At 56.0% G+C, this 14,418-nt stretch overlaps 1 protein-coding gene and 1 non-coding gene across 2 annotated transcripts in view; both read left to right on the top strand.

Moving 5' to 3' along the window:
• The window catches only part of gabrr1 (gamma-aminobutyric acid type A receptor subunit rho1), a 70,310-nt gene that overhangs the window by 25,316 nt on the left and 30,576 nt on the right, over positions 1 to 14,418 (top strand). The gene's annotated exons all lie outside the window — the stretch shown is intronic.
• trnai-uau (transfer RNA isoleucine (anticodon UAU)) lies at positions 1,367 to 1,459 on the top strand. Its single transcript is given in 2 exon segments — positions 1,367 to 1,404; positions 1,424 to 1,459. It is a non-coding gene; the product is annotated as a tRNA-Ile (tRNA).

The raw sequence follows: 14,418 nt of genomic DNA, 5'->3' as shown, positions 1-14,418 counted from the left end.
TCTGTGTCTGCGTGGGTTTCCAGCTCCAGCTGCTCCGGTTTCTTCCCACAGTCCAAAAACATGTGTTATTGTCCACAGGTGTGTGTGTGTGTGAGTGACTGTGTGATGCCCTGTCCAGTACGTGTTCCTGCAGTGCATCCAATGACTATAGGTAGACGCCGGATGAACCACAACCCTAAACAAGATGATAACGTTAAAGATTAATGAATGAATTTCCTGTAGTGAAGTAATAGCTTGAAGGATATGAATGTAAAGTGTATAGTCTGTAGAGACTGGCTGTAATGATCTGTTTATGTCCGTTTTCATTTTTACTTTACTCATAATTAGTACCACTCTGGCTGAGGTATCCAGAGACGTCTGTAACCGATGACAGCTCTGGTGTTTTGAAGGGCGCTGCGCGATCACTGGGGCTCTGGAGCGGCTCCTGCTCCTCGTTTAATCTTCTGAAGCCGTGTTGGAAACACAGACGCTAACCCCGCACTGGGCCCAGGCATGAAACAGATGCTAGTTTGTTAGCCCTTGCCAAATCATCCGCTGCCTGGTTACGTAAGGAGAGGTGGCTCGGCTGTGAGCCCCTCCAAAACTCAGTCGAGGCGAGATCAAGAGTGGGCAGAGAGAAATGAGAGAGAGAGAAGGGGGTGGTGCGAGGAGAGTAAGATGGGAAGAGCTGATACGGCTTGGAAAGCTCCTTTCTGAAGTCAAACAACTGGCAGTTTGCACTTCTTTTTAAGGGATGCTTCCTGAGTTTGCAGCCATTCTCTTCTGTGCAATGCCCAGGATAATCTGTTTGAAAAAAAGAAAAAAAAAAACTAGGGAATGTGCATTTGTTCAGCTCCATAATTTCATTGTTGTGGATTTCCACTGTCGTCTGGCAACGTGGGCTGTTCAGAAAACCCCATTCGAAAGTGGGTGAGTAATTATCAGAGTGCTGAAATCAGAGACCATAATCCACACACTCTGTCTCTTTCTCTCTCTCTGTCTCTCAGAAGCACAGCTTGTTAGAGCTCTCCTAATCACTCAGGCAGTGGACAGGCTGTGATTCCAGTGTGCCCTCTAAAGGTGATTCAAGGAACCTTTTAACTTGAATGACCACATCATGTGAAACCAAGAGATGTCCTTTGCATTGTGTGAAACTTTAATGAACAGTGGACCAATAGAAATGCTTGGAACCAAAGATTTTATTTATTTTTTTGCATTAACTTGCATTAGAAATAAAGAAAAGTTTGTCCTTCTCTTCTTAAGCTGCCATTTGAACATTGACAGAATATATAAGTTGTTCTACTATTTTTACTAATTTGTAAAATACTGTAGGAAACATTTCAGCCACATCTTCACTAAGATTTAAAAATAAATGAATAAAATATAAGCTCGAGTGGCGCAATCTGTTAGCGCGCGGTACTTATACGGCAGTACAGGTGAAGCCATGCCGAGGTTGTGAGTTCGAACCTCGCCTGGAGCAAACCTTTGACATGGCGACAACAGGTAGGTGTCGCAGTCACACAGCTCCAGGGACCTGGAGGTTGTGGGTTCGAGTCCCCCTCCGGGTGACTGTCTGTGAGGAGTGTGGTGTGTTCTCTCTGTGTCTGCGTGGGTTTCCTCCGGGTGACTGTCTGTGAGGAGTGTGGTGTGATCTCCCTGTGTCCGCGTGGGTTTCCTCCGGGTGACTGTCTGTGAGGAGTGTGGTGTGTTCTCCCTGTGTCTGCGTGGGTTTCCTCCGGGTGACTGTCTGTGAGGAGTGTGGTGTGATCTCCCTGTGTCCGCGTGGGTTTCCTCCGGGTGACTGTCTGTGAGGAGTGTGGTGTGTTCTCTCTGTGTCTGCGTGGGTTTCCTCCGGGTGACTCTCTGTGAGGAGTGTGGTGTGTTCTCTCTGTGTCTGCGTGGGTTTCCTCCGGGTGACTGTCTGTGAGGAGTTGGTGTCTTCTCCCTGTGTCTGCGTGGGTTTCCACCGGGTGACTGTCTGTGAGGAGTGTGGTGTGTTCTCCCTGTGTCTGCGTGGGTTTCCTCCGGGTGACTGTCTGTGAGGAGTGGGGTGTGTTCTCCCTGTGTCTGTGTGGGTTTCCTCCGGGTGACTGTCTGTGAGGAGAGTGGTGTGTTCTCCCTGTGTCTGTTTGGGGTTTCCTCCGGGTGACTGTCTGTGAGGAGAGTGGCGTGTTCTCCCTGTGTATGCGTGGGTTTCCTCCGGGTGACTGTCTGTGAGGAGTGTGGTGTGTTCTCCCTGTGTCTGCGTGGGTTTCGTCCGGGTGACTGTCTGTGAGGAGTGTGGTGTGTCCTCCTTGTGTCTGCGTGGGTTTCCTCCGGGTGACTGTCTGTGAGGAGTGTGGTGTGTCCTCCTTGTGTCTGCGTGGGTTTCCTCTGGGTGACTGTCTGTGAGGAGAGTGGTGTGTTCTCCCTGTGTCTGCGTGGGTTTCCTCCGGGTGACTGTCTGTGAGGAGTGTGGTGTGTTCTCCTGTGTCTGCGTGGGTTTCCTCCGGGTGACTGTCTGTGAGGAGTGTGGTGTGTTCTCTCTGTGTCTGTGTGGGTTTCCTCCAGGTGACTGTCTGTGAGGAGTGTGGTGTGTCCTCCTTGTGTCTGCGTGGGTTTCCTCTGGGTGACTGTCTGTGAGGAGAGTGGTGTGTTCTCCCTGTGTCTGCGTGGGTTTCCTCCGGGTGACTGTCTGTGAGGAGTGTGGTGTGTTCTCTCTGTGTCTGCATGGGTTTCCTCCGGGTGACTGTCTGTGAGGAGTGTGGTGTGTTCTCCCTGTGTCTGCGTGGGTTTCCTCCGGGTGACTGTCTGTGAGGAGTGTGGTGTGTTCTCCCTGTGTCCGCGTGGGTTTCCTCCGGGTGACTGTCTGTGAGGAGTGTGGTGTGTTCTCTCTGTGTCTGCGTGGGTTTCCTCCGGGTGACTGTCTGTGAGGAGTTGGTGTGTTCTCCCTGTGTCTGCGTGGGTTTCCACCGGGTGACTGTCTGTGAGGAATGTGGTGTGTTCTCCCTGTGTCTGCGTGGGTTTCCTCCGGGTGACTGTCTGTGAGGAGTGTGGTGTGTCCTCCTTGTGTCTGCGTGGGTTTCCTCCGGGTGACTGTCTGTGAGGAGTGTATTGTGTCCTCCTTGTGTCTGCGTGGGTTTCCTCCGGGTGACTGTCTGTGAGGAGTGTGGTGTGTTCTCTCTGTGTCTGCGTGGGTTTCCTCCAGGTGACTGTCTGTGAGGAGTGTGGTGTGTCCTCCTTGTGTCTGCGTGGGTTTCCTCTGGGTGACTGTCTGTGAGGAGAGTGGTGTGTTCTCCCTGTGTCTGCGTGGGTTTCCTCCGGGTGACTGTCTGTGAGGAGTGTGGTGTGTTCTCCCTGTGTCTGCGTGGCTTTCCTCTGGGTGACTGTCTGTGAGGAGTGTGGTGTGTTCTCCCTGTGTCTGCATGGGTTTCCCCCGGGTGACTGTCTGTGAGGAGTGGGGTGTGTTCTCTCTGTGTCTGCATGGGTTTCCCCCGGGTGTCTGTCTGTGAGGAGTGTGGTGTGTTCTCCCTGTGTCTGCGTGGGTTTCCTCCAGGTGACTGTCTGTGAGGAGTGTGGTGTGTTCTCCCTGTGTCCGCGTGGGTTTCCTCCGGGTGACTGTCTGTGAGGAGTGTGGTGTGTTCTCTCTGTGTCTGCGTGGGTTTCCTCCGGGTGACTTTCTGTGAGGAGTGTGGTGTGTTCTCTCTGTGTCTGCGTGGGTTTCCTCTGTGTGACTGTCTGTGAGGAGTGTGGTGTGTTCTCCCTGTGTCTGCGTGGGTTTCCTCCGGGTGACTGTCTGTGAGGAGTGGGGTGTGTTCTCCCTGTGTCTGTGTGGGTTTCCTCCGGGTGACTGTCTGTGAGGAGTGTGGTGTGTTCTCCCTGTGTCTGCGTGGGTTTCCTCTGGGTGACTGTCTGTGAGGAGTGTGGTGTGTTCTCCCTGTGTCTGCATGGGTTTCCCCCGGGTGACTGTCTGTGAGGAGTGGGGTGTGTTCTCTCTGTGTCTGCATGGGTTTCCCCCGGGTGACTGTCTGTGAGGAGTGTGGTGTGTTCTCCCTGTGTCTGCGTGGGTTTCCTCCGGGTGACTGTCTGTGAGGAGTGTGGTGTGTTCTCTCTGTGTCTGCATGGGTTTCCTCCGGGTGACTGTCTGTGAGGAGTGTGGTGTGTTCTCCCTGTGTGTGCGTGGGTTTCCTCCGGGTGACTGTCTGTGAGGAGTGTGGTGTGTTCTCCCTGTGTCCGCGTGGGTTTCCTCCGGGTGACTGTCTGTGAGGAGTGTGGTGTGTTCTCTCTGTGTCTGCGTGGGTTTCCTCCGGGTGACTCTCTGTGAGGAGTGTGGTGTGTTCTCTCTGTGTCTGCGTGGGTTTCCTCCGGGTGACTCTCTGTGAGGGGTGTGGTGTGTTCTCTCTGTGTCTGCGTGGGTTTCCTCCGGGTGACTGTCTGTGAGGAGTGTAGTGTGTTCTCCCTGTGTCTGCGTGGGTTTCGTCCGGGTGACTGTCTGTGAGGAGTGTGGTGTGTTCTCCCTGTGTCTGTGTGGGTTTCCTCCGGGTGACTGTCTGTGAGGAGTGTGGTGTGTTCTCCCTGTGTCTGCGTGGGTTTCCTCCGGGTGACTGTCTGTGAGGAGTGTGGTGTGTCCTCCTTGTGTCTGCGTGGGTTTCCTCCGGGTGACTGTCTGTGAGGAGTGTGGTGTGTCCTCCTTGTGTCTGCGTGGGTTTCCTCTGGGTGACTGTCTGTGAGGAGAGTGGTGTGTTCTCCCTGTGTCTGCGTGGGTTTCCTCCGGGTGACTGTCTGTGAGGAGTGTGGTGTGTTCTCCCTGTGTCTGCGTGGGTTTCCTCCGAGTGACTGTCTGTGAGGAGTGTGGTGTGTTCTCTCTGTGTCTGCGTGGGTTTCCTCCAGGTGACTGTCTGTGAGGAGTGTGGTGTGTCCTCCTTGTGTCTGCGTGGGTTTCCTCTGGGTGACTGTCTGTGAGGAGAGTGGTGTGTTCTCCCTGTGTCTGCGTGGGTTTCCTCCGGGTGACTGTCTGTGAGTAGTGTGGTGTGTTCTCTCTGTGTCTGCGTGGGTTTCCTCCGGGTGACTGTCTGTGAGGAGTGTGGTGTGTTCTCCCTGTGTCTGCGTGGGTTTCCTCTGGGTGACTGTCTGTGAGGAGTGTGGTGTGTTCTCCCTGTGTCTGCATGGGTTTCCCCCGGGTGACTGTCTGTGAGGAGTGGGGTGTTTTCTCTCTGTGTCTGCATGGGTTTCCCCCGGGTGACTGTCTGTGAGGAGTGTGGTGTGTTCTCCCTGTGTCTGCGTGGGTTTCCTCCAGGTGACTGTCTGTGAGGAGTGTGGTGTGTTCTCCCTGTGTCCGCGTGGGTTTCCTCCGGGTGACTGTCTGTGAGGAGTGTGGTGTGTTCTCTCTGTGTCTGCGTGGGTTTCCTCCGGGTGACTCTCTGTGAGGAGTGTGGTGTGTTCTCTCTGTGTCTGCGTGGGTTTCCTCTGTGTGACTGTCTGTGAGGAGTGTGGTGTGTTCTCCCTGTGTCTGCGTGGGTTTCCTCCGGGTGACTGTCTGTGAGGAGTGGGGTGTGTTCTCCCTGTGTCTGTGTGGGTTTCCTCCGGGTGACTGTCTGTGAGGAGTGTGGTGTGTTCTCCCTGTGTCTGCGTGGGTTTCCTCTGGGTGACTGTCTGTGAGGAGTGTGGTGTGTTCTCCCTGTGTCTGCATGGGTTTCCCCCGGGTGACTGTCTGTGAGGAGTGGGGTGTGTTCTCTCTGTGTCTGCATGGGTTTCCCCCGGGTGACTGTCTGTGAGGAGTGTGGTGTGTTCTCCCTGTGTCTGCGTGGGTTTCCTCTGGGTGACTGTCTGTGAGGAGTGTGGTGTGTTCTCTCTGTGTCTGCATGGGTTTCCTCCGGGTGACTGTCTGTGAGGAGTGTGGTGTGTTCTCCCTGTGTCTGCGTGGGTTTCCTCCGGGTGACTGTCTGTGAGGAGTGTGGTGTGTTCTCCCTGTGTCCGCGTGGGTTTCCTCCGGGTGACTGTCTGTGAGGAGTGTGGTGTGTTCTCTCTGTGTCTGCGTGGGTTTCCTCCGGGTGACTGTCTGTGAGGAGTGTGGTGTGTTCTCTCTGTGTCTGCGTGGGTTTACTCCGGGTGACTGTCTGTGAGGAGTTGGTGTGTTCTCCCTGTGTCTGCGTGGGTTTCCACCGGGTGACTGTCTGTGAGGAGTGTGGTGTGTTCTCCCTGTGTCTGCGTGGGTTTCCTCCGGGTGACTGTCTGTGAGGAGTGTGGTGTGTCCTCCTTGTGTCTGCGTGGGTTTCCTCCGGGTGACTGTCTGTGAGGAGTGTGGTGTGTCCTCCTTGTGTCTGCGTGGGTTTCCTCTGGGTGACTGTCTGTGAGGAGAGTGGTGTGTTCTCCCTGTGTCTGCGTGGGTTTCCTCCGGGTGACTGTCTGTGAGGAGTGTGGTGTGTTCTCCTGTGTCTGCGTGGGTTTCCTCCGGGTGACTGTCTGTGAGGAGTGTGGTGTGTTCTCTCTGTGTCTGCGTGGGTTTCCTCCAGGTGACTGTCTGTGAGGAGTGTGGTGTGTTCTCCCTGTGTCTGTGTGGGTTTCCTCCGGGTGACTCTCTGTGAGGAGTGTGGTGTGTTCTCTCTGTGTCTGCGTGGGTTTCCTCCGGGTGACTGTCTGTGAGGAGTTGGTGTGTTCTCTCTGTGTCTGCGTGGGTTTCCTCCGGGTGACTGTCTGTGAGGAGTTGGTGTGTTCTCTCTGTGTCTGCGTGGGTTTCCTCCGGGTGACTGTCTATGAGGAGTTGCTGTGTTCTCTCTGTGTCTGCGTTGGTTTCCTCCGGGTGACTGTCTGTGAGGAGTTGGTGTGTTCTCCCTGTGTCTGCATGGGTTTCCACCGGGTGACTGTCTGTGAGGAGTGTGGTGTGTTCTCCCTGTGTCTGCGTGGGTTTCCTCCGGGTGACTGTCTGTGAGGAGTGGGGTGTGTTCTCCCTGTGTCTGTGTGGGTTTCCTCCGGGTGACTGTCTGTGAGGAGAGTGGTGTGTTCTCCCTGTGTCTGTTTGGGGTTTCCTCTGGGTGACTGTCTGTGAGGAGAGTGGCGTGTTCTCCCTGTGTATGCGTGGGTTTCCTCCGGGTGACTGTCTGTGAGGAGTGTGGTGTGTCCTCCTTGTGTCTGCGTGGGTTTCCTCTGGGTGACTTTCTGTGAGGAGAGAGGTGTGTTCTCCCTGTGTCTGCGTGGGTTTCCTCCGGGTGACTGTCTGTGAGGAGTGGGGTGTGTTCTCTCTGTGTCTGCATGGGTTTCCCCCGGGTGTCTGTCTGTGAGGAGTGTGGTGTGTTCTCCCTGTGTCTGCGTGGGTTTCCTCCAGGTGACTGTCTGTGAGGAGTGTGGTGTGTTCTCTCTGTGTCTGCGTGGGTTTCCTCCGGGTGACTCTCTGTGAGGAGTGTGGTGTGTTCTCTCTGTGTCTGCGTGGGTTTCCTCTGTGTGACTGTCTGTGAGGAGTGTGGTGTGTTCTCCCTGTGTCTGCGTGGGTTTCCTCCGGGTGACTGTCTGTGAGGAGTGGGGTGTGTTCTCCCTGTGTCTGTGTGGGTTTCCTCCGGGTGACTGTCTGTGAGGAGTGTGGTGTGTTCTCCCTGTGTCTGCGTGGGTTTCCTCTGGGTGACTGTCTGTGAGGAGTGTGGTGTGTTCTCCCTGTGTCTGCATGGGTTTCCCCCGGGTGACTGTCTGTGAGGAGTGGGGTGTGTTCTCTCTGTGTCTGCATGGGTTTCCCCCGGGTGACTGTCTGTGAGGAGTGTGGTGTGTTCTCCCTGTGTCTGCGTGGGTTTCCTCTGGGTGACTGTCTGTGAGGAGTGTGGTGTGTTCTCTCTGTGTCTGCATGGGTTTCCTCCGGGTGACTGTCTGTGAGGAGTGTGGTGTGTTCTCCCTGTGTCTGCGTGGGTTTCCTCCGGGTGACTGTCTGTGAGGAGTGTGGTGTGTTCTCCCTGTGTCCGCGTGGGTTTCCTCCGGGTGACTGTCTGTGAGGAGTGTGGTGTGTTCTCTCTGTGTCTGCGTGGGTTTCCTCCGGGTGACTGTCTGTGAGGAGTGTGGTGTGTTCTCTCTCTGTCTGCGTGGGTTTACTCCGGGTGACTGTCTGTGAGGAGTTGGTGTGTTCTCCCTGTGTCTGCGTGGGTTTCCACCGGGTGACTGTCTGTGAGGAGTGTGGTGTGTTCTCCCTGTGTCTGCGTGGGTTTCCTCCGGGTGACTGTCTGTGAGGAGTGTGGTGTGTCCTCCTTGTGTCTGCGTGGGTTTCCTCCGGGTGACTGTCTGTGAGGAGTGTGGTGTGTCCTCCTTGTGTCTGCGTGGGTTTCCTCTGGGTGACTGTCTGTGAGGAGAGTGGTGTGTTCTCCCTGTGTCTGCGTGGGTTTCCTCCGGGTGACTGTCTGTGAGGAGTGTGGTGTGTTCTCCTGTGTCTGCGTGGGTTTCCTCCGGGTGACTGTCTGTGAGGAGTGTGGTGTGTTCTCTCTGTGTCTGCGTGGGTTTCCTCCAGGTGACTGTCTGTGAGGAGTGTGGTGTGTTCTCCCTGTGTCTGTGTGGGTTTCCTCCGGGTGACTCTCTGTGAGGAGTGTGGTGTGTTCTCTCTGTGTCTGCGTGGGTTTCCTCCGGGTGACTGTCTGTGAGGAGTTGGTGTGTTCTCTCTGTGTCTGCGTGGGTTTCCTCCGGGTGACTGTCTGTGAGGAGTTGGTGTGTTCTCTCTGTGTCTGCGTGGGTTTCCTCCGGGTGACTGTCTATGAGGAGTTGCTGTGTTCTCTCTGTGTCTGCGTTGGTTTCCTCCGGGTGACTGTCTGTGAGGAGTTGGTGTGTTCTCCCTGTGTCTGCATGGGTTTCCACCGGGTGACTGTCTGTGAGGAGTGTGGTGTGTTCTCCCTGTGTCTGCGTGGGTTTCCTCCGGGTGACTGTCTGTGAGGAGTGGGGTGTGTTCTCCCTGTGTCTGTGTGGGTTTCCTCCGGGTGACTGTCTGTGAGGAGAGTGGTGTGTTCTCCCTGTGTCTGTTTGGGGTTTCCTCTGGGTGACTGTCTGTGAGGAGAGTGGCGTGTTCTCCCTGTGTATGCGTGGGTTTCCTCCGGGTGACTGTCTGTGAGGAGTGTGGTGTGTCCTCCTTGTTTCTGCGTGGGTTTCCTCTGGGTGACTTTCTGTGAGGAGAGAGGTGTGTTCTCCCTGTGTCTGCGTGGGTTTCCTCCGGGTGACTGTCTGTGAGGAGTGGGGTGTGTTCTCTCTGTGTCTGCATGGGTTTCCCCCGGGTGTCTGTCTGTGAGGAGTGTGGTGTGTTCTCCCTGTGTCTGCGTGGGTTTCCTCCAGGTGACTGTCTGTGAGGAGTGTGGTGTGTTCTCCCTGTGTCCGCGTGGGTTTCCTCCGGGTGACTGTCTGTGAGGAGTGTGGTGTGTTCTCTCTGTGTCTGCGTGGGTTTCCTCCGGGTGACTTTCTGTGAGGAGTGTGGTGTGTTCTCTCTGTGTCTGCGTGGGTTTCCTCTGTGTGACTGTCTGTGAGGAGTGTGGTGTGTTCTCCCTGTGTCTGCGTGGGTTTCCTCCGGGTGACTGTCTGTGAGGAGTGGGGTGTGTTCTCCCTGTGTCTGTGTGGGTTTCCTCCGGGTGACTGTCTGTGAGGAGTGTGGTGTGTTCTCCCTGTGTCTGCGTGGGTTTCCTCTGGGTGACTGTCTGTGAGGAGTGTGGTGTGTTCTCCCTGTGTCTGCATGGGTTTCCCCCGGGTGACTGTCTGTGAGGAGTGGGGTGTGTTCTCTCTGTGTCTGCATGGGTTTCCCCCGGGTGACTGTCTGTGAGGAGTGTGGTGTGTTCTCCCTGTGTCTGCGTGGGTTTCCTCCGGGTGACTGTCTGTGAGGAGTGTGGTGTGTTCTCTCTGTGTCTGCATGGGTTTCCTCCGGGTGACTGTCTGTGAGGAGTGTGGTGTGTTCTCCCTGTGTGTGCGTGGGTTTCCTCCGGGTGACTGTCTGTGAGGAGTGTGGTGTGTTCTCCCTGTGTCCGCGTGGTTTCCTCGGGTGACTGTCTGTGAGGTTGAGTGGTGTGTTCTCTCTGTGTAGCGTGGGTTTCCTCCGGGTGACTCTCTGTGAGGAGTGTGGTGTGTCTCTCTGTGTCTGCGTGGGTTTCCTCCGGGTGACTCTCTGTGAGGAGTGTGGTGTGTCTCTCTGTGTCTGCGGGGTTTCCTCCGGGTGACTGTCTGTGAGGAGTGTAGTGTGTTCTCCCTGTGTCTGCGTGGGTTTCGTCCGGGTGACTGTCTGTGAGGAGTGTGGTGTGTTCTCCCTGTGTCTGTGTGGGTTTCCTCCGGGTGACTGTCTGTGAGGAGTGTGTGTGTTCTCCCTGTGTCTGCGTGGGTTTCCTCCGGGTGACTGTCTGTGAGGAGTGTGGTGTGTCCTCCTTGTGTCTGCGTGGGTTTCCTCCGGGTGACTGTCTGTGAGGAGTGTGGTGTTCCTCCTTGTGTCTGCGTGGGTTTCCTCTGGGTGACTGTCTGTGGAGAGAGTGGTGTGTTCTCCCTGTGTCTGCGTGGGTTTCCTCCGGGTGACTGTCTGTGAGAGTGTGGTGTGTTCTCCCTGTGTCTGCGTGGGTTCCTCCGAGTGACTGTCTGTGAGGAGTGTGGTGTGTTCTCTCTGTGTCTGCGTGGGTTTCCTCCAGGTGACTGTCTGTGAGGAGTGTGGTGTGTCCTCCTTGTGTCTGCGTGGGTTTCCTCTGGGTGACTGTCTGTGAGGAGAGTGGTGTGTTCTCCCTGTGTCTGCGTGGGTTTCCTCCGGGTGACTGTCTGTGAGTAGTGTGGTGTGTTCTCTCTGTGTCTGCGTGGGTTTCCTCCGGGTGACTGTCTGTGAGGAGTGTGGTGTGTTCTCCTGTGTCTGCGTGGGTTTCCTCTGGGTGACTGTCTGTGAGGAGTGTGGTGTGTTCTCCCTGTGTCTGCATGGGTTTCCCCCGGGTGACTGTCTGTGAGGAGTGGGGTGTTTTCTCTCTGTGTCTGCATGGGTTTCCCCCGGGTGACTGTCTGTGAGGAGTGTGGTGTGTTCTCCCTGTGTCTGCGTGGGTTTCCTCCTGGTGACTGTCTGTGAGGAGTGTGGTGTGTTCTCCCTGTGTCTGCGTGGGTTTCCTCCGGTGACTGTCTGTGAGGAGTGTGGTGTGTTCTCTCTGTGTCTGCGTGGGTTTCCTCGGGTGACTCGTCTGTGAGGAGTGTGGTGTGTTCTCTCTGTGTCTGCGTGGGTTTCCTCTGGGTGACTGTCTGTGAGGAGTGTGGTGTGTTCTCCCTGTGTCTGCGTGGGTTTCCTCCGGGTGACTGTCTGTGAGGATGGGGTGTGTTCTCCCTGTGTCTGTCGTGGGTTTCCTCCGGGTGACTGTCTGTGAGGAGTGTGGTGTGTTCTCCCTGTGTCTGCGTGGGTTTCCTCTGGGTGACTGTCTGTGAGGAGTGTGGTGTGTTCTCCCTGTGTCTGCATGGGTTCCTCCGGGTGACTGTCTGTGAGGAGTGGGGTGTGTTCTCTCTGTGTCTGCGATGGGTTTCCCTCCGGGTGACTGTCTGTGAGGAGTGTGGTGTGTTCTCCCTGTGTCTGCGTGGGTTTCCTCGGGTGACTGTCTGTGAGGAGTGTGGTGTGTTCTCTCTGTGTCTGCAGTGGGTTTCCTCCGGGTGACTGTCCTGTGAGGAGTGTGGTGTGTTCTCCCTGTGTCTGCGTGGGTTTCCTCCGGGTGACTGTCTGTGAGGAGTGTGGTGTGTTCTCCCTGTGTCTGCGTGGGTTTCCTCCGGGTGACTGTCTGTGAGGAGTGTGGTGTGTTCTCTCTGTGTCTGCGTGGGTTTCCTCGGGTGACTGTCTGTGAGGAGTGTGGTGTGTTCTCTCTGTGTCTGCGTGGTTTACTCCGGGTGACTGTCTGTGAGGAGTTGGTGTGTTCCTCCTGTGTCTGCGTGGGTTTCCACCGGGTGACTGTCTGTGAGGAGTGTGGTGTGTTCTCCCTGTGTCTGCGTGGGTTTCCTCCGGGTGACTGTCTGTGAGGAGTGTGGTGTGTCCTCCTGTGTCTGCGTGGGTTTCTCCGGGTGACTGTCTGTGAGGAGTGTGGTGTGTTCCTCCTTGTGTCTAGCGTGGGTTTCCTCTGGGTGACTGTCTGTGAGGAGAGTGGTGTGTTCTCCCTGTGTCTGCGTGGGTTTCCTCCGGGTGACTGTCTGTGAGGAGTGTGGTGTGTTCTCCTGTGTCTGCGTGGGTTTCCTCCGGGTGACTGTCTGTGAGGAGTGTGGTGTGTTCTCTCTGTGATCTCTCTGTGTCTGCGTGGGTTTCCTCCAGGTGACTGTCTGTGAGGAGTGTGGTGTGTTCTCCCTGTGTCTGTGTGGGTTTCCTCCGGGTGACTCTCTGTGAGGAGTGTGGTGTGTTCTCTCTGTGTCTGCGTGGGTTTCCTCCGGGTGACTGTCTGTGAGGAGTTGGTGTGTTCTCTCTGTGTCTGCGTGGGTTTCCTCCGGGTGACTGTCTGTGAGGAGTTGGTGTGTTCTCTCTGTGTCTGCGTGGGTTTCCTCCGGGTGACTGTCTATGAGGAGTTGCTGTGTTCTCTCTGTGTCTGCGTGGGTTTCCTCCGGGTGACTGTCTGTGAGGAGTTGGTGTGTTCTCCCTGTGTCTGCATGGGTTTCCACCGGGTGACTGTCTGTGAGGAGTGTGGTGTGTTCTCCCTGTGTCTGCGTGGGTTTCCTCCGGGTGACTGTCTGTGAGGAGTGGGGTGTGTTCTCCCTGTGTCTGTGTGGGTTTCCTCCGGGTGACTGTCTGTGAGGAGAGTGGTGTGTTCTCCCTGTGTCTGTTTGGGGTTTCCTCTGGGTGACTGTCTGTGAGGAGAGTGGCGTGTTCTCCCTGTGTATGCGTGGGTTTCCTCCGGGTGACTGTCTGTGAGGAGTGTGGTGTGTCCTCCTTGTGTCTGCGTGGGTTTCCTCTGGGTGACTTTCTGTGAGGAGAGAGGTGTGTTCTCCTGTGTCTGCGTGGGTTTCCTCCGGGTGACTGTCTGTGAGGAGTGTGGTGTGTTCTCCTGTGTCTGCGTGGGTTTCCTCCGGGTGACTGTCTGTGAGGAGTGTGATGTGTTCTCTCTGTGTCTGCGTGGGTTTCCTCCAGGTGACTGTCTGTGAGGAGTGTGGTGTGTCCTCCTTGTGTCTGCGTGGGTTTCCTCTGGGTGACTGTCTGTGAGGAGAGTGGTGTGTTCTCCCTGTGTCTGCGTGGGTTTCCTCCGGGTGACTGTCTGTGAGTAGTGTGGTGTGTTCTCTCTGTGTCTGCGTGGGTTTCCTCCGGGTGACTGTCTGTGAGGAGTGTGGTGTGTTCTCCCTGTGTCTGCGTGGGTTTCCTCTGGGTGACTGTCTGTGAGGAGTGTGGTGTGTTCTCCCTGTGTCTGCATGGGTTTCCCCCGGGTGACTGTCTGTGAGGAGTGGGGTGTTTTCTCTCTGTGTCTGCATGGGTTTCCCCCGGGTGACTGTCTGTGAGGAGTGTGGTGTGTTCTCCCTGTGTCTGCGTGGGTTTCCTCCAGGTGACTGTCTGTGAGGAGTGTGGTGTGTTCTCCCTGTGTCCGCGTGGGTTTCCTCCGGGTGACTGTCTGTGAGGAGTGTGGTGTGTTCTCTCTGTGTCTGCGTGGGTTTCCTCCGGGTGACTCTCTGTGAGGAGTGTGGTGTGTTCTCTCTGTGTCTGCGTGGGTTTCCTCTGTGTGACTGTCTGTGAGGAGTGTGGTGTGTTCTCCCTGTGTCTGCGTGGGTTTCCTCCGGGTGACTGTCTGTGAGGAGTGGGGTGTGTTCTCCCTGTGTCTGTGTGGGTTTCCTCCGGGTGACTGTCTGTGAGGAGTGTGGTGTGTTCTCCCTGTGTCTGCGTGGGTTTCCTCTGGGTGACTGTCTGTGAGGAGTGTGGTGTGTTCTCCCTGTGTCTGCATGGGTTTCCCCCGGGTGACTGTCTGTGAGGAGTGGGGTGTGTTCTCTCTGTGTCTGCATGGGTTTCCCCCGGGTGACTGTCTGTGAGGAGTGTGGTGTGTTCTCCCTGTGTCTGCGTGGGTTTCCTCTGGGTGACTGTCTGTGAGGAGTGTGGTGTGTTCTCTCTGTGTCTGCATGGGTTTCCTCCGGGTGACTGTCTGTGAGGAGTGTGGTGTGTTCTCCCTGTGTCTGCGTGGGTTTCCTCCGGGTGACTGTCTGTGAGGAGTGTGGTGTGTTCTCCCTGTGTCCGCGTGGGTTTCCTCCGGGTGACTGTCTGTGAGGAGTGTGGTGTGTTCTCTCTGTGTCTGCGTGGGTTTCCTCCGGGTGACTGTCTGTGAGGAGTGTGGTGTGTTCTCTCTGTGTCTGCGTGGGTTTACTCCGGGTGACTGTCTGTGAGGAGTTGGTGTGTTCTCCCTGTGTCTGCGTGGGTTTCCACCGGGTGACTGTCTGTGAGGAGTGTGGTGTGTTCTCCCTGTGTCTGCGTGGGTTTCCTCCGGGTGACTGTCTGTGAGGAGTGTGGTGTGTCCTCCTTGTGTCTGCGTGGGTTTCCTCCGGGTGACTGTCTGTGAGGAG

The sequence above is a fragment of the Hoplias malabaricus genome, chromosome 7 (genome assembly GCF_029633855.1).
Source record: "Hoplias malabaricus isolate fHopMal1 chromosome 7, fHopMal1.hap1, whole genome shotgun sequence".
NCBI classification, from domain to species: domain Eukaryota; kingdom Metazoa; phylum Chordata; class Actinopteri; order Characiformes; family Erythrinidae; genus Hoplias; species Hoplias malabaricus.
Note: the sequence above shows the minus strand (reverse complement) of the source record. Positions and strands in the feature narration are given on the sequence as shown.